This window comes from Pinus tabuliformis, chromosome 5_2, assembly GCF_031772625.1.
Source record: "Pinus tabuliformis cultivar Carrire ecotype Pingquan chromosome 5_2, CPIR1, whole genome shotgun sequence".
In the NCBI taxonomy this organism is placed as follows: domain Eukaryota; kingdom Viridiplantae; phylum Streptophyta; class Pinopsida; order Pinales; family Pinaceae; genus Pinus; species Pinus tabuliformis.
This window is the reverse complement of record NC_142306.1, coordinates 1094122866-1094143011: the sequence shown is the minus strand read 5'-3', so window position 1 is coordinate 1094143011 and position 20146 is coordinate 1094122866.

The following is a 20146-nucleotide window of genomic DNA, read 5'->3' as shown; positions in this document are numbered from 1 at the left end:
TTCACAAAATCTGCGTCCATGGACGCTCTGTATGTTAAGGGACAGGTGCGTCCCTCTGTAAAAGGCAAAATGCGCGAGTTTTATCTTGAAAAAGTTACTTGTGGTTACTTCTAGAACATTCTAGAGGTCGGTTTGATGAAATGGATGCGCCTCCAGTTGGTTCATGTATCTCTATTAAGGGGGAACTTATCCCATCAATAAGGGAGCTATCCCACCCATAGAGGGGGATGATCCCATTGATAGTGGACCTGAATAACCTCTTTACAGCACTATAAATAAAGGCATTGAGCCAGAAGGAGGGAGGTTGGAGCTATACATTTTCTTTGGGTAAATGCTGCAGGATTTAGGTCTTCCATTAGAGCCTTTGTGAGGAGAGATTGTCTTCACTTGATTCTACTTGGGAGAGGGTGAGCTTTGTCAAAGTAGAGGAAAACCCTTGATGGACCCTGGGAGGAACTTGCACAACACCAAGGCCAGGTTGTAAGAGTTTCTTTGTTTCGTTATTAATACAAACTGGTTTATTTTTCTCAATAGCTTGTGTTAATGAGTTATTTCATGTGTTCCTTGGTCTGCATGTTGAATATATGTTTTATTATATGAAATGCAAGTGCTTGGTAATTGTTTGATTGTTTGTGGTTGCAGGAATTGACTTGAAGGAGGAGCTCATCCGGATCGTCAAGAACGGACTTCAACAACAGCGTTTTGGAATAAGGTAAGCCTAAACACTTGTAGTTTTCATGTTGTAAAAGGTGTATTTAGAGAAAGATCACTCCATTTTGTCTTGTTTGTCATTAGAATGTCTTAGACTTCTAGGAAGGTCAGTCGTGTCCGCACCCTTGACAGATTCCGTGTGACAGGAAGTTACAAAGAATCTTATCCTTTACCCCCTGCTGAATCGAGTTCATCAGACAAACCAGGATTTACCTTGACGCAAAAATATCTACCTATGAAAGAGCCGAAATCCGAGAACGAAGAAGTTAAACAGATCTTTACCTTCAGTGAGGCTCTTTGTTTCAAGGATGAAACAAAGGATGACGCTATTAATGCCTTTCTCAGCAATCCCAACTTCATTTCTGACCCAACCCACCAACTATTTGAATATGTCATGAGTTGCAGTGTTCAGGAAAATATGGAACTAGAAACAGAAGTTGGAAATATTCCTATAATTGTACCCATGACAACATTTCTGTAGAAATTGAACCAGGGAAAACATTGAATATTAATCCTAGCCTTTCTCCCTCCCAAACTGAATGGTTACTGAAGGTCCTTCGGGAACATAAAGGATCCTTTTCTTGGGAGTATACAAATATGAAAGGCATCCCTGCTAATTTATGCACTCATCACATATACATTAAAGAAGAATGTCGACCTGTTAGGCAACCATAGAGAAGAATGAACCTTGCCTTAAAAAACATTGTCAAAGATGAATTACATAAGCTATTACATGTGGGTTTCATTTATCCGATATCAAACAGACAATGGGTTTCCCCGTTGGTCATTATTCCTAAGAAGAATGGCAAGTGGTGGATTGTGTGGATTACAGGGAATTAAATAAAGAAACTTTAAAAGGTCATTTTCCCCTACCCTTTATTGACCGGGTCCTTGATACATTAGTTAGAAATAAGTTTTTCTCCTTTCTAGATGGATTCAGTGGATACAACCAGATACAAATATCTCCTGAGGATCAGGATAAAACCACCTTCACATGTCCTTGGGGGACCTTTTCCTACTGAGTCCTCCCATTTGGTCTCTATAACGCACCCGCTACCTTTCAAAGGGAAATAGTAGGATTTTTTTATTTTTTTTTTCTGATCTAATTAATGATAGTGTTGAAATTTACATGGATGACTTCAACCCATATGGGGATTATTTTGAAGAAGGTCTAGAAAACTTAGAGAAAGTACTTAAAAGATGTATACAGACACATGTTTCTCTTAGTACAGTCAAATGTCATATGATGATGGAGGAAGGAATAGTGTTGGGACACCTGCTTTCAGCTGTAGGAATTCGGGTTGATCCTGCTAAGGTAGAAGTGATATTGAATTTTCCTACACCTAAGACACTGACATAGGTATGTAGATTTATTGGTTATGTTGGCTATTACAGACGGTTTATAGAGAATTTTTCTAAGACATCATTCCCACTTTTTCAATTGTTACCTAAAGATACAGAGTCTATGTGGACAAATGAATGTGAAGCAACCTACAAATAAATCAAAGAACCAGTTTGTAAAGCTATGATATTACGAGGTCCTGACTGGAAGCTCCCATTTCATATCTCTACAGATGCTTCTCAAATAGCATTAAGGGAGGTTCTGGGCAATAAGAGGATAAGAAACCGTATGTGACTTATTATGTCAACAAGAACTTGACTCCCGCTGAATTGAACTATACGGTAACTGAAAAAGAGTTCTTGGCTGTCATTTATGCTACTAATAAGTTTCAACATTATATTATAGGGTATCCTACTTTCATTCACACTGATCATACAACTATCAATTATTTGATGAATAAACCAATAACCCCTGGTCGTATTACAAGATGATTGTTGTTAATTCAAGAATTTGATATTACAATTATAGATAAGCCAGGGAAAGATAATGTGGTTGCAAATTTCCTGTCTAGAACGGATACTAGTGATGAAGGTACCCCTGTAGAGGATAGTTTTCCATATGAACGTATTTTTGAAATTTCTACTCACACTCCGTGGTATGCAGATATTGTTAAATATCTTGCTACAGGAAAAGTGCCTTGACACTTACCTTATAGAGAACAGAGAAGGATTATCCATCATAGTGCCCGCTATTCATGCATAGAAGGATATCTCTTTTACACAGGATCCAACAAACAAATCTGGCACTGCATAAGTGAAGATGACATATGTTGTATCTCTGAGATGATAATGGCCAGCTATCATGCCAAGGCATCTAAGATAATTGTTTTGAGAGTTTTGTTTTAATTTTGGAGGACCAATGTATGAAACAGATATAAAACAATGATGCCTAACCTTTTGAATAATATTAATATTAAAATAGAGGGCTGCTATTAAAATTCACACAATGATATAGATTGTATGTTGGTGACCAGAAACAGAGAAATGATATGATTTTTACAATATTCAGATTGAACACCAAATAATCATAAGTATGAAAACCTTTAAACCATGTTCAAAAGGTTTAACAGAATATGCTTAAGTTTACAAAAGATGTTGATGACTTAATAATTAAGAGGGAATTAATTAAACATATAGTTAATATAATTCATTCTCTTTATAGATGATCACTTCAGAAGCTTATAGGAATAGATTGAAACTCAATTATTCCTACCTAGTTATCTATGTAAAACATAAGAATATGAAGAAAAACATTGTGAATATAACTGGAAAAACTTACAGGAAAAACGAAACTGTATGAACCAGAATTCAGAATCCTCAGCTTTGTATTAATGTTTCAAAAAAGTCAAGTACATTTAATGTCTAGAAATGCTTCTTCAAGGGTGCAACCCTTAATAACTCATGAAAGAGAGTTATTTATACAATAATAGAACTAAGAAAATATCTCAAACTGTTTTACAAAAATAGATAATTACAAAATAAGAAATATAAACTGCTAGTTGATGTGGCACTATTTTGTTGCTGAGTTGTTGATGATTGTTGCTAGAAATATTGAAAATTGTTGAAGCTATGCTTGCAGGTTCTAACCCCGTACAGAAATAACCTGCATACGAATTCTATAAAACAAAAAATAAATAAAGGCGAGAGCATAACACATAAAACAAATATACACAGAGATTTTCCCTTGGATCCCAAAACCGGGACTACCAGCTTGAATTTTCATTATATTCCTTTCAATGTTACAATACATATTTATACATGTCGAAGCATCCAATACCATGGACCGAAAACCATTGCGTCCAAAACCATGTGCGAAAACCATGCACAAAGCCATAGGTAGGTGCGCCCAACCTAATATATGGTCCGAAAAAAAATTCCCTGGGGTGCTGCCCCGACCCCGTAGAGGGGGCTAACCACCCCCCTCAAACCCCCTATGACCCCCCCGTTGCGCAGTCATTGCAACGAAAACTACGTAGGCTAATCATGGAAAGGATATAACACAACCCAACAATGTTGACTATTTCTTTAAAAGCTGAATTTTGTTAGATATTAGTCAAGTAATTTTGTCAATTATTCCTAGTGTTTCTTTTCTGGGATAGATATCTTAGTTACTCTTCTATAAATTTCATCCATCTCTGTATATTTAGTAAAAGTGGGTTTTACTAAAAATATGTGTCTGATTTCATTCAAAATAAAGAAAGTATCCCTGAGTGCATTTACTATAAGTGTTGGTGTTGTTGAACCTCTTATGTTTGAAACTGAAGCTGCATGTTTGCCCACCTCTGTCAACTTCTGAACATAATCCTCAATTGGCATCAATTTTTCATTAATCACAAGCATGGAGGGAAAACCCTTGTTGCTCAAGGGTTCTATCCTGCTGAAAAAACCGTTGAACTATGGTATTGAAATTGTTGCACTTTTCCTGCAACTAAAGGATGACGTTTTTCTTGGTGATGATCTGCTTTACCTCCAATATAGTTGTTGTTCTATCACTTATGCCTAATTCCTCAAGCTCATAGCTGTCTTTGGAATTCAGGAACTTGATGATATCAGAAGCAATTTCTGGCATGTCATCAAGCTGCTTAGTAATAGTTTCAACTGCTTCCTGAGCTTTCTCCAAGAGATCCTTCTAATCAAACACTATCTTGATATAGGGCCAAATATCCTTGATTGATTCTATAATTTCTTCCCACAGAATTTCCTTTGCCAAACCCAATTTGTTTCCAATGAAAGATTCCTTGAGTTCCCTTTGTAGTACTTCAATCTAACTTTTGACTCTGTGCAACTCAGTTGCATGTGAACTGTCTACTACTGACTTCATAAGTTGTAACTCCTTGATTTCATCCTTCAGTTTCTTAATTTCTCTTGTCTGGATAGACAGGTTCTAAACAGCTTCAGCAAGTTGTTCAGCTCCTTCTGTTGTACCTGTAGTTGATGTTGTAGCTAAAGTAGAAACCTTGGTGGTAAGAATTGCTGCAAGGGGGACTATATCCATTGGAGTTTGAGCCTTTTTAACAGCTTCCTCTTTTTCCTTAACTAGTTTCTCCATCTGCTCCTCCATTTGTTTTATCTGCAGATTTTGCTCTATGATGAGCTTCATCATGTCAGAATTCTGATTTTATCTTTCTTTAATTTCTTTAGCCATTGGGTCCTCAGAGGCTGGCAATTTGAGCTGCTTATTTAATGCTGCAACTTCAACATTCTTCTTCTTAATAAGCTCTTCTGCAGCATTTATGTTGGAGGGATCATATCCCATCTTCAGCACTAGATTTTCCAAGGATTGAATCTTGGTGTCCTTTGCTAATGAGGAGACTTTCTCCAACTTAAGTTGTGACTGAGTGTTGGCCAAGGTAACCTGCATTTTTGAAAAACTCATGGCAGTGTTAGTCAAGGTGGAAGAAATCATCTGCCCAATTTGTTTGTGCATCTCAATTTTATCAATTGGATGCACATCCTTCACATTGAACTCAAAATAAGTATGTTTTTGATAGTGAGCAGCAGTCCTAGGCTGTGGAATTTGGGCTTGTAAGAAAGACATCTGCATCTTTCCCTTCTCAAATTCAAATACTAAGAGAAGCCTGGATTGAGAGCTGGAAGAATGCTTCCATAATTAGGTATAAGTGTTCAACTTCAATTCTTCATTCCTCCTTTTAATCTCACTGAAGACATGAAAAATGTCTTCCTCCTTATCCTTCGGAATGCCTCCACTAGTCTGAATTACCTGTTGTTCATGAGAAGTAGTAGAATGAGTTGGGGACTATGTAGATTGTCCACTAGACTGTGTATAAAGCATAGTCTCTTCAAGTCCAACTAATGATGTCTTCTGAGGTTCATTTGTTGCACCAACAATCATAGAGATCCTTGGTCTCTTCTTTCTTTGCACAGTTCTAAAGCCTTGACTTGATGCTTCAGTTGTAGGAGAAGACTATTCTTCCCTTCCTCTTTTTGCTGAATTTTCTTGTGCAAGTGGAGTTTGCACATTTGATGTAGAAACTTCCTACTCTTCAGCCTCTTGGAGGGTGTTCTCTATCCATTCCAACTGATTCTTATATTTTTCTATTTCAGGCCTAGTTGTATGGTGATATGCAGTGAACTTGTTTTCTAACCTGAGTTTAGAAACCACTCCCATTGGGTCATAAGACCATGTGAAACTGAGACCAAACTTCATCTCCTTTAATAATTTGTCTGCTTCCTCTCCTGTTGCCCTGGTGTTATAGATGAATGGACCAACTTGGGCTTTCAACTTGAATTGTGATTTCTTCTTTGCAGCCACAAAGTGCACTTCATCTGCATTTCACCTCTGTCTTATGTATTCCAGTGCAAAAATTATGATAGGCAGGTACTTGGGCAATTTTTAGGGTGGAAGATCACAACCATAAACCCTGATCTCTGTATATTTTTGGTAACAATACCAATCCCCTATTGCAGCTTGATCAACCAACTATAATACTTTGACAATCTCCTCACTAATCCTTGGTACTAGAGTGTTGCTCATAAGACCGGTAGCTGGATTAATAAACAGTTCTATGAACTATTTATATGTAAACTCTTTCTTCTCCTTCATTCCCATTGAAGTCCAGAATATCACTGATTGTTGATTTCCTTCCTCATCTATTTTCTGTAAAATAAATGAGAATTTGTCTCCCTGAAAATATATAAAAAGGTATACAAGTACTGAAGCATACTTGAATACTTCTTCAGTATTAAACTTGACAAATTTCTCATGTATTGCTTCAGCTAGGAACTAACTAAAATCATAAATAACAGTGGGTTTAGAATCAGCAGAAATGATGGACAAGAAACCAAGGATGGCTTCATTAACATTTTGATCAGAGTTGTAACCAAGCAAATAGGAAAAAATAGAGGCGATTTGCTTGGTTCTATCAGGAAACATGGATGAATAATAAGGAGGGCTTCTTTTAGGCATAGGACTATCAACATCTAGAAAAAGTTCAAGGGTCTGGGATCTTTTAGTAAGGTCTAGTTTTTTATTGATCAGGGATCAGTATTTTAGCTAAAAAATGAAGTGTTCATAATTGCTTCAGACCTGAATTAATGGATAGAGTTCATCTCTAGATTTCCAATGCCGCAAACGGTTCAAAAAACCGACATCGTATGAAAAAGTTAGAGCTTCTGCAAGTTTGGTAAAAAATAAGCCCCCAAGGCCAGCCCCCACCCCATGTGACCAAGCGCCCGAACCAAGAGCTAGGGGCCAACTGTTAAGCAAGATTATTGCGCCACTAATCATTTTAGCATTTAATTAATCCATAATTAAGTTGGCAGAATTTATGGTGGAGCCACTAAATACGGAACCACCACCAAACTTGGCAAACTTAACTCGCAGTTCTCTAGATTTAGAGGAGGTTTTCTAGGAAAAACTGTTTGAGCCATAACTTACTCAATTCTCAACCAAATTTCGAAAATGAATAGTCATTTTTGGATAATTGGCATGCTGGAAATTCATTGGAGTAGGTTTCAAAGGCAGAAGAGGTCACCTATAGGTGTTTTTGTTCACTTGAATATTTTTGAAGCCTAAGGCCACCAGGTGTTGGAGGCCATTCCCAGAGAAACTGGTAACCAAATTGAGTAAAAAAATAGTCATTTCCGATAGATTTGAATGTTTTAAACTCATTGGAGTAGATATAAGAGGTTATCTATAGGCGTTTTTGGTCATTTGAAGATTTTTGAAGCCCAGGGGCACCAGGTGTTGGAAGCCATTCCCAGAGTAGCTGGTAACCAAATTGAGTAAACAAATAGTTATTTCTAATAGATTTGAATGTTTTAAACTCATTGGAATAGGTTCCAAAAGAATTGGATGCATTTAACAACAATTTGAGCACTATTGAAGCTAATACCAAGGCCCACACTATGAAGTTGAACCAAGGAGATGTAGCCCAGGAGGGGTGAACTCCTTCAACAAAAATTTGTGTATTGAGCTTTGTTATTTGTGCTTGATGTGTTTTTATATGCTATTGTTTAGCCATTTAAATTCATGCTTTTAAGTTCATGCAAAACACTAAATTTCACCAAGTTAGATGAATTGACAATCGCATGCTCATGGATAAACTCTCTATGGCTAAGCAAACCAAAGCAAAGAAAATTTTATATCTAGAAATGACACTAACATAGAATTAACTAGCAATCAATTTCAGATCATTGATAGGCTTCTATCAGGTTCTCATGGGAAAAAGGATGAGTTGGTGTAGTAGAAGGGGCCTGCAACATTTTCTCAATGGAATCAGAATTGATTAAACAAAGGATTTCTCCTGTGGGTGAAATAATTGCTCTCTGACTAGGATCATAAGATTCATGGCATTTCCTCACAAATTCAGGTGCTCTGTGTATCTGAGGAAAAATATAGTGAGGAATTTGGGAGTGTCAAAGCCCTATCTCATCTGTCTGATCAATTAGTTGATCTTCCATCCAGCAATAGATTTCATATAAATCAAATTGAGAAGAAGTCTCAACAATTTTACAATCTCTATCGACCAGTGGGGTATGATGGAAGTCGACCTGTGGATGAATCAAGGGATTTGGGACTTCTGCAATTTCTTTTCCCTTAGGAGGCATTTTGTCAAATGAATTGTAGACTGAGAATGATGGAAATAGGCCTGAAACAGAGTGATCACAGTCAAAACAGTATAACTGTAAAAGAAGCAAGTGGACCTGGATGTTAGTTTCCTGAATAGGAAAAATAATTGCTTAATGTCGGACAGTGGTCGAGCTGTAGGGAAGAAACCTTCAATGATCAGTTTGGTTACAGAAATGGACTGTGTAACTATTTTCGTGAATTAACAGGGTTTATAATGGAAAAATTGGAGCGGGGGTGGCAATGAACGGTTAAATTTTGCATTAATTATCCAACGGGATTAATTAACGGGTCTTTGAATCATAAATTCGCGGGAGCATAATTGAATGGATAACGGATAGGCGGCAGTTGATTGGACGGTATACATGAGATGGAGTGTGACGTGGAGCGGAGGTAAATGATCGCTTATATACCGCGTTCGGGACTAAGGTGAGGCGGTAAGTAGTTTCGGGATTTTAAGTCCAAAAACACTAAAACATGGAAAACATTGTTTATGATGCAGACATCTATGAAATAACATAGATGATTTTAAAACTTATGGTTAATTAAAAACCATTATTGAATGCATAGCTTTCCAATGTTACAACTTAGGATAACATCAATTTGATGCTCCAATTACATTTCACATGTCTACCTACCCTTTTACTCCTAACATTGTCATATATTTATTCGAGTTCATTTAAGCTAGCAACTCAATATTCCCTTTTTATGACTAATCTACCTCTATCCCTTATTTCTTCCATTAGCTCAGATTAAACTGTTGAGCCAATTTTATTTTCTACCTATTTACAATCAAATTTAAATCAAATCCAATCATGATTACACTGTATAATTGGATCAAATAAACTAGTGTGGCATCTAAACAAACTACACACAACTATTATTTTCAAAACTGAACTAGACTAAGAATAGTGGCATTTAGATTTGCAACACTTTCATAGTTTATTGTTTTTTGCTTTTCTTTCTAACCTAACATTTTGTTTTTGCCTTCATTTTTTAGGGCATCTATTCTAACATTTTATTTGATATGGACTTGTTTATTAAAAATCCCTAACATTTTTTAAATCAATATTCTTTTTGTCCATATGCTAACTTAACATTTTTTGAAATATATTTTCATTTTTTGACTAATTGATTTTAACTTACCAAAAACCCAAAAAAAGCTACAACAACATCTATGATGTCGTGAAAGCTACTCGTGATGGCCCCAGCGGGGGACATTTTGTAGATAAGAAGACGGGTCATAAGGTGTTGAAAATGGGGTATTATTGGCCCTTTATTTTTTTTGATGCAAGGAAATATGTTCGAGAGTGCGATAGTTGCCAACGAATGGTTTAGCCTGGTCGGGAAGATGAGATATCGCTACAACCTCAACTAGTTCTTGATCTCTTCGAAAAATGGGTTATTGATTTCGTTAGGCCATTCAATCTGCCTTCACATCAGAAAGTTCACATTCTGGTTTACACGGACTATGTGACAAAGTGGGTAGAGGCCAAGGTTTTTTTAAAAGCAACATAATAGGTTGTCTCGAACTTTTTATTTAAAGAATTTTTTGCTTGGTATGGAGCTCCTAGAGAGACAGTTTCAAATGGAGATAATTTACATCACATATGATAGCATGAATTATGAAGAAATAGAGGATCAGGCACATGGTAACATCTCCATATCACCCTCAGGCGAATGGCCAAGTCGAGAGCACAAACAAGGTATTGGAAAATATTCTTACAAAGACTATAGCAAACTATCACCGAAATTGCGCTGAAAAACTTCCTGAGGCACTGTGGGCATATAGCACAACATGGCGAAACATAACATGATTTTCACCATATGAGCTTGGCTATGAGAAATCCCTTTTGTTTCCGGTGGAATTCGAAATTAAGACACTCAAGACAACCCTTGAAGTAGGTTTGAATCTTTCAAAAGCCCAGAAACACCAACTGGAACAATTAAATGACTTGGATGAAATTCATTTGGTAGTTGTCCAGAATAATGCTACAAGTTAGCAGCAGAGAACTAAATGGCATGACAGATTTACCAAGAAAATGGTGTTTCAAAGGGGAGATTTGGCATTGCTCTATGCCTCACGGTTCAAATATTTTAAAGGGAAACTTTGCTTCAGATGGATGAGACCATATGAAGTTGACACGGTGTTTGATAATGAAGGAAATTAAATCAACTAATACACATGAAAAAATACCAGACATAGAAATGGTGGAAAAGGCCTGAGCCTCAATGTATTCCTCTCATAATACAATGTACAAAGAATGATAATAGTACAAATAAATACATGACGAAGTTTGTCTCAAGATAGTACGTCTATCATGGACACAATGGTTGAGAAAATATCTCAACAACACACTAATCTATGAGCCTAATTAGTTGGAGAGAATCTCTCAACCAACTAAGCCTAAACTAACTCTAACCATGAGGAACAAACTCAATCTAGAAAGGTAGGATTAAATCCTAAATTTCATGATTTTAATTAATTTAATTATTTTGGACTTAGAATTGTTTTCATCACATGAGAGTGAGGCTAACATTCCCCCCCTCAATGATAAGTCCAAAATAAGAACGAGGAACCATCTTCCAAGTTCTCATGTTGATCCTCAAAAACGCTTCCTGAAAAACCGCCAAAGTTGGATGCTGAAAAAACTCTAATTCTAAGAGAACATGAGTCAGTTGCATGTCTGATTCGTCTCCGAATGTCGCTTGAAAACTCCATCACGTGCCAAGCTACAAAAGGATCCAACTATCCTTTGCTTTCAATCAGCATCCTTTGTCCACTGAAAAAATTTTGATGACCACCAATTGGCGAATCTGCTGATGATGATTTCCCACTTGCTAATGACGTTGAAAAACAACTCATTGTTTCTTTTGTTGTGTTTGAAAACTGCATACTGCTGACTTTGTTTTCGATCGCCCACTGGAGAATTTGTTGATGCTCACTCGCTGATGAAAATGCCCATTGGCTACTTCGTTGATGTTGTCGAGACTTTCAATCTGACAACCACTGTTAATTTCATTGACATTTTACCCCCTTTGTCAGCTGAAAGGAGAGACAATCTTCTTCAAATTATTTTTCAACTCCCCCCCTTCATGTGTAGGAGTGTTTCACTGGTGTACTCCCCGGTTCAACTGCACGAGACTACCATCTTCATTTTTACTGTTGGTTGCAATATGTGTGACTGAATTCGATTGTAAAACTTATAAAATCTTCTGACCATGGATGACCATTCCCAGGGATCAATCCATGAATAATTGATTTGACTTGCCACAATGGTGACAAGGATGGAGATCAAAACATTGATCTTCCAGATGATCGGTTCTTTGAAAATGAAGGCATTTTGGTTTGACTGCAACTTCAGTTTGTGTGTATTTATGTTTGTCTTCAACTTTCTCAAAACTAGCCAATGTGATTTGTGCAAGAAACCCTACACTAACAAACTTAATTGGCCTTGAATGATTTGGGATATGCAAGTTGGTGTCATCTTTGACATATCCTAAGCCTCGTTGATTTTTGCTACTTTGGATTTCTTCCCATGGCTTGATGATTGGTTTGGAAGAAAGTTGAACTGGATCAGGGACCACTTCGACACTTGAACTTGGTTGGATCAGTGACTTGGAATCATCAGTTGTATTTGTATTGTTCAAAGACTTGGAAGCATCACTCTTCTCTAGCAACTTAGTTCTTTGTAGTTGTGACTCCAGTTGAAGGAACTCAATCATTTCATGTTCATGTTGAAGATGCACTTGAATATCAACAAGAATTATTTTGTTGATGTTCACCATGTCACTAGTTGATGATAAAATTAAATTGTTAAGAATTTGGGATAGTCGAATGTGTGTCACGATGTTAGCTTGTTCACTTTGAATTCAGGCTCGCTTGTATTGTTTCTTATTGTTGATGGTTTAAATGCTTGCTAGAAGTTTATAGCTTGGTTGCTTGAACTCTTGATTTCACGCTCGCTTGATGACGATCGCTTTGCTTGAATGCTTCACTAACACTTTCTGAATGCGTCAATCAACTTCACACTAGCTCGTTTGTTTTAGATGTCGTGCTTTGAACTTTTTCACTTGATTTTGACACGCTCGCTTGCTTGGTTGTTTGAATGACATGCTCGCTTGCTTTGTTGTTTAAATGACACGCTCGCTTGCTTTGTTGTTTATTGCACTTGTGTTAAACACTGGCTTGATTTGATGCTCACTTGAAGAATAGAATACTAGAATTCACACTCATTTGATGATGACTGCTTGCTAGATGGCTTGCTTGAACTTGCTTGATTGATTACTGACCCTTTGTGCTTTCTTGAATGTACTCATTGAATGTGTTGATTTAAAAAAGGAAGGGTGTCGAACACTATCGAAACAAATGACAAGTTTAATCTTGATGACTCAATTGAAGACTTACTTGACTTAATGTATTCACCTTAACAATTCAAATTTGGGTTTCGGTTACAACCGAGAATGCACCCGTACAATTCAGTTAAAAAAAATTTATCTGCAAGTGACACAAAAAGTGTTGAAGATGTTGATGTTGTTGGGTTGTGTTATATTCTTTCCATGGCTAGCCCACGTAGTTAACCGAGGGGTTAGAAGGGGGCGGAGCCCCCCCTTTGTTGCGCCGATTGCGTGGGGGGGGAGTCACAGGGGGTATAGCTATGTAGGTACCCCCACTCTATGGGGTTCGAGGCAACACCCCAGAAAATTTTGGTTTTGGACCCTATGTTAGGTTGGGCAGACCTACCTATGGTTTTGTGCATGATTTTTCACACATGGTTTTGGATGCGATGGTTTTTGATCCATGGTATTGGATGCTTCAACATGTATAAATATGTATTGTAACATTGAAAGGAACATAATGAAAAATCAAGCTAGGAGTCCCGGTTTTGGTATCCAGGGGAAAATCTCTGTGTATATGTGTTTTATGTGTTATACTCTCACATTGTTTATTTTCTGTGTTTTAGAATTCGTATGCAGGTAATTTCTATACGGGGTTAAAACCTACATTTCGTATCAGAGATGTTTTGGCTTTAAGGGGACAACTTTGCTATTGAGGGGTTTCGCTCAGGCCTGTGGTAGACCTTGTTTAGTGGGAGATCTGCGGGATCGATTCTAGTGGTGAAAGAATATGGTGAGCAGTGGAAAGATAGAGATCGAGAAATTTAATGGTCAGAGTTTTGAGTTATGGAAACTCAAGCTGGAGGATCTGTCGGTGGATAAAGCTCAGTGGATTGTGGTAGATCTAGGTACTAAACCAACGGGAGTGTTCGATGAAGAATGGAAGAAGTTGGATCGAAAGTCAAAGAGAACAATACGATTGTGTGTCTCAGTTTTAGTATTGTTGAAAGTATCAGGGGAAGCTACAGTAAAGGCTTTGTGGGACAAGTTAGGGACTTTATACCAATCTAAGTCTTTGGTGAATAAACTATTCCTATGGAAAAAGCTGTATAACCTGAGGATGAAAGATGGAGACTTGGTGATAGATCATCTGAACACACTTAATATTATGGTAATTCAGTTTTCATCTGTTGATATTAAAATTTCAAATGAAGATAAGTGCATCAGTTTTTTGTGTTCTCTACCAGATTCATGGGATAGTCTGGTTATTGCAATAGGTAGCAATGCAACTTCCTTGCAGTTTGATGAAATAGTCTCATCCTTTCTTATGGAGGAAATGAGATGGAAAAATATGGAGAGCCAAAATGGTGATGCCTTGTTTGTACGAGGACGGTCCTAGAACAAAAACAAAAATAAGTCATCAAGTGGGAGGTCTAAATCTAGAGGGAGATCTAAATCTCTAGGAAAATATGTAAAGGTGGTGTGCTGGAAATGCGGAAAGGAAGGGCACTACAAAAGGGACTGTAAATCTAAAGCTCTTGATAAAGGAAAGGGATCTGATGATGCTCCTTCTGTAGAGGCGAAAACCACCTCAGATGAAGGCGGGGATGTGTACTTGGCTTCTTCAAGTACACATGTAGATCATGAGGCACGGTTGATTGACTCAGGTGCATCCTTTCACTTCACTCCCCATAGAGAGTGGTTCTGCGAATGTGAGAAATATGATGGTGATGATGTCTTCTTAGGGGGTGATAGGAAGGCTAGAATTGTTGGTCGTGGAAAATTAAAGTTGAAGTTGCAAGGTGGAAGGGTTAGAACACTTTCGGGTGTTCTGCATATTCCTGCATTAGCCAGAAATTTGATTTCTGTAAGCAAGATGGATGATGCAGGTGTAAAAACATGTTCAAGAAGGATACCTGCAATATGGTTCGGGGGGCACTGGTATTGATGCGGGGAGTTCAAATTGGAACTCTATACAAGCTGCAAGGTAGCACTGTTGTTGATGAGTGCAACAGTTATGTGGTTCCTAAAAGTGGAGCGGAAAATCTAGTGGTCTCTAGAGAGAAGACCATGTTGTCGCATCAAAGGCTTGGACATATTGGAGAGAAGGGGCTTCAAATACTTCATGGTAAAGGTATGGTATAAGGTATGAGTAATAGCTCTCTGAATTTTAATTTCTGTGAAAATTGTGTATATGGGAAGCAAAATCGGGTGAGTTTCCCCTCTGGTGGTAAGAGGGTGAAACAGATATTAGAGCTTGTGCACAGATGTGTTTGGACCTGTGAAGGTTCCATCACTGGGTAAGTCTATGTACTATGTATCCTTTATAGATGACTTCTCAAGGAATACATGGATATATTTCCTTAAGAATCAATCTAAAGTCTTTGACAGGTTTAAAGAATTTAAGGCTCTGGTGGAAAACCAGACAGAGAAGAAGATAAAGGTGCTGAGGATAGATAACAGTGGAAAGTTTTGCAGTAAGGAATTTGAAGAATTCTGTAAGAAGTGTGATATAGCACGGCAAAAGACTACTCCATACACAACTGAGCAAAATGGAGTTGCAGAAAGAATGAATAAGACATTGATGGAAAGGGAAAGAAACATGCTCAGTGGTGCCAGTTTAGGACAGGAATTCTGGGCAGAGGCGGTGGAGATAGCATGTTACCTTGTCAATAGATCACCTTCATCAGCATTGGAGGATAAGACTCCACAAGAGGTATGGACTGGTAAGAAACCCTCTCTTTCACATCTGAGGGTATTTGGATGTGATGTATATGTACATGTTCCAAAGGATAAACGAACCAAGTTGGATAGTAAATCTGAAAAGTGCATCTTTATTGGGTATAAGGATGGTTTAAAGGGTTATAAGCTTTGCAACCCAGTAACAAGGAAGGTTGTGTACAACCAAGATGTGGTGTTCAAAGAGGTGAAATATGTTATTAAACAAGAAGTCCAACAAAGGAACCTGAGAAGATAAAGTTTGAGCTAAAGGAAGAAGAATCGGACTCTACAGTATGGGAGGAATCAGAAGATGAAGAGCCAAAAACTCCGGGTGTGAGAAGATCAGTTTGAGAAAGAAGGCAGCCAGAAAGGTATAGTCCATCTGCTTTCTGTTCAAATTTTGCTTTATCTATTACTGATGATGATCCCAGAACTACGAAGGAAGCAGTAGATTCAGAGGATGGAAAACTCTAGAAAGAGGCCATGGTTGATGAAATGGAATCTTTGCACAAAAATGAGGCTTGGGATTTGGTGGAGTTGTCAGCTTGAAGGAAACCCATTGGTAGTAAATGGGTGTTCAATAAGAAGAAAAATGTAGAAGGAAAGGTGGAGAAATACAAAGCTCGGTTGGTAGCAAAATGTTATTCCCAGGTGCCGAGAATTGATTTTGGTGATATTTTTCTCTTGTTGCCAAGGTAACTTCTATTAGATTGCTTTTATTTGTTGTTGCTACTTTTGATTTTGAGGTAGAATAGATGGATGTGAAGACAACATTTCTTCACGGGGATCTAGAAAAGGAGATCTACATGAAGCAACCTGAAGGCTTTGCGGTGAAGGGTAAGAAATACTTGGTATGCAAGTTAAAGAAGTCTTTGTATGGGTTAAAACAGTCACCAAGGATGTGGTATTAGAAATATGATACATTTATACGGGGACTTGGATTCACTAGAAGAAAAGTAGATCACTGTGTGTATTTTAAATTAATTGGTGACCATGTTATTTATCTGGTCTTGTATGTGGATGATATGTTGCTGGTTGGAAATGACAAAGAAATTATCCAGGATTTGAAGACCCATTTGTCCTCCAAATTCGACATGAAAGATCTTGGTGCTGCAAACTATATTTTGGGCATGGAAATTAAAAGGGATCGGACAAATAGGAAGCTCTAGTTAAACCAGAGGAAGTATGTCAAGACAATATTACAGAGGTTTAATATGCAGGATAGTAAACCGGTCAAGGTTCCTATTCCTGTAGGTGTAAAGTTATCTGTTGAACAGTGTCCCAAGACACAAGAAGAGGAAGAGGATATGTCTTGTGTTCCATATGCAAGTGCATTCGGTAGCCTGATGTATGCGATGGTCTGTACTAGACCAGACATTGCACATGCAGTGGGAGTATTGAGCAGGTTTATGTCAAAACCAGGGAAGGAGCATTGGACAGCCTTGAAGCGGGTTTTCAGGTATTTGCGTGGCACTAGTGATTATGGTTTGTGCTACCAAGGAAGACCGGGATTGGACAGAGTTTTGGATATCTGTGGATTTGTTGATGCAGACTGTGCTGGAGATCTGGATCAGAGAAGATCTACAAGTGGGTATGTGTTTAACCTATTTGGAGGTGTAGTCAGATGGATGAGTAAGAAACAATTTGTAGTGGCACTATCAAATACAGATGCAAAATACATGGCAGCCACTCATGCAAGCAAGGAATCAGTTTGGTTGTAGAGATTGTGTTCAAGTATGGGGTTAGTACAGTAAGCTATAAGGATAGACTGTGACAGCCAAAGTGCAGTTTTCTTAGCAAAGAACCTTGCATATCATTCAAAGACAAAGAAAATTGATGTTCAGTATCATTTGTGAGGATATGATAGAAGATAAAGAGGTGTTGTTGGTTTGTTATAGAAATTTTTGGGCATTGCAACCCTAAGCATAAAATTTAAACCAAGGGCTCCTAAGTCCCTAAAGGTGTTGTTCCAACCCCTAAAAGAACAAGGTCAACTGATTACAACTTCTCCCAGAAGTTCTCCATGAAAAACTACTCAGAACTGGTCAAAACTGGACCATTTCACTTGCTCCATAGGCAAAGTGTGTTGCATCCCACCTAAATACACACAGTAGGTGCGTTGCATTTAAAAAATCCCTTCTATGGGGTGCGATGGGCGAGAAGAGACAAATGGTAGGGTCAATCCGCAAGGTGGAGAAGCATGGAATCTTCCAGAAACTTCTCCTGTGACACTTGCCTCTCTGAATTCGACCAGGGATGAGTAAGAGATCATCAATCTCCAAGTGGAACCAAGAAATATCATAGGGAAGACACTAATCAAATCACAAGCTGACTCATCTCCCTTAAAGACATCTATATATGGATCCCTCATCCCAGAGATCCAGAGGCTGGAATTTTACATCTTGTAAGGAATTGTTGTTGGTTTCTAGAGGCAACATCATAGTGTTGGGTGATCTAAGCTTTTCATGAGGTGAAGAAGGGCTTACTTGCTGAGAGGACGATGCTGGGTCAGAACAACTGGTTGTAACTCTCTTGGCTCTTTCTTGGTTATCAATAAAGCTATTCAAGCTTTCCTCCATACTCTTGTGTAATTCATGTTTTATGCATTTGTATGGTCAATTTACATCTGATCCTAAATTGTTTATGATAATAGATCTATGTTCTTGTATAGTGTTATGCTGCTTTGATTCTACAGGTACTCTGTGAAGCTGGGTATACAAGAAAGCAAGTAGCAAAGGACTATCAGAAGAGAGAGGAATCGAACAAAGAACCAAGTGCAAGACAGAGGTTGGTCTCTTTTATTCTTCTCTCATATATCTTTCATAAAGGGAAACGAAAGTAGTTTTACTTTGTTTGTTTCTAAGGTAGCTACCAGCCTTAGTGGGATTAGCAGTTCTGCATAGACACTATTCCCGGTAACATGGTTAAGGTGGACACTTTGAAGAATACTGCAGATGCATTGACAAAATTTGAGAGCTGTGAGAAGTTATCTTGGTGTAGAGAAACAATGGGTGTTGCAAGGCTGGATAAATGACTAAGCTCTCTTGTGGCCCCCTGTGGAAAGAAAACAACAAGTGGGAGAATGTTGGGTTGTGTTATATTCTTTCCACAACTAGCCCACATAGTTAATTGGGGGGTTAGAAGGGGGGCGGAGCCCCCCCTTTGTTGTGTCGATTGCATAGCAAGGGGGGTCACAAGGGTTTTTAGGGGTGCAAGTAACCCCACTCTATGGGGTCCGGGGCAGCGCCCGGAAAATTTTGGTTTTGGACCCTATGTTAGGTTGGGTGAACTTTCTATGGTTTTGTGCATGATTTTTTTCACATGGTTTTGGACACTATGGTTTTCGATCCATGGTTTTGGACGCGATGGTTTTCAGTCCATGGTATTGGATGCTTCAGCATGTATAAATATGTATTGTCACATTGAAAGGAACGTAATGAAAAATCAAGCTGGTAGTCCCGGTTTTGGGATCCGGGGGAAAATCTCTGTGTATATGTGTTTTATGTGTTATGCTCTTGCATTGTTTATTTTCTGTGTTTTAAAATTCGTATGCAGGTAATTTATGTACGGGGTTAAAACCTACATTTGGTATTGTTTAAAGACTTGGAAGCATCACTCTTCTCTAGTAACTCAGTTCTTTGTAGTTGCGACTCCAGTTGAAGGAACTTAATCATTTCATGTGCAAGTTGAAGATGCACTTGAATATCAACAAGAGTTGTTTTGTTGATGTTCACCATGTCGTTGGCTGATGACAAAATCAAATTATTAATAATTTGGGACAGTTGAATGTGTGTCGCCATGTTAGCTTGCTCACTTTGAATTCGGGCTCGCTTGTACTATTTCTTATTGTTGATGCTTTAAACACTTGCTAGAGTTTTATAACTTGGTTTCTTGAACTCTTGATTTCACACTCGCTTGGTGATGATCACTTTTCTTGAATGCTTCATTGACACTTTGTGAATGCTTCAATCAACTTCACACTGGCTCATTTGTTGTAGATGTCATGCTTTGAACTTTCGCACTTGATTTTGACACGCTCGCTTGCTTGGTTGTTTGAATGACACGCTCGCTTGCTTTGTTGTTTATTGCACTTGCGTTAAACACTAGCTTGATTTGATGCTCACTTGAAGAATAGAATACTAGAATTCACACTCGTTTGATGATGATTGCTTGCTAGATGGCTTGCTTGAACTTGCTTGATTGATTACTGACACTTTGTGCTTTCTTGAATGTACTCACTGAATGTGTTGATTTTAAAAAAGGAAGGGTGTCGAACACTGTTGAAAATGCACCCAAGAGACAAATGACAAGTTCAATCTTGATGACTCAATTGAAGACTTACTTGACTTAATGTATTCACCTTAAAAATTCAAATTAGGGTGTCGG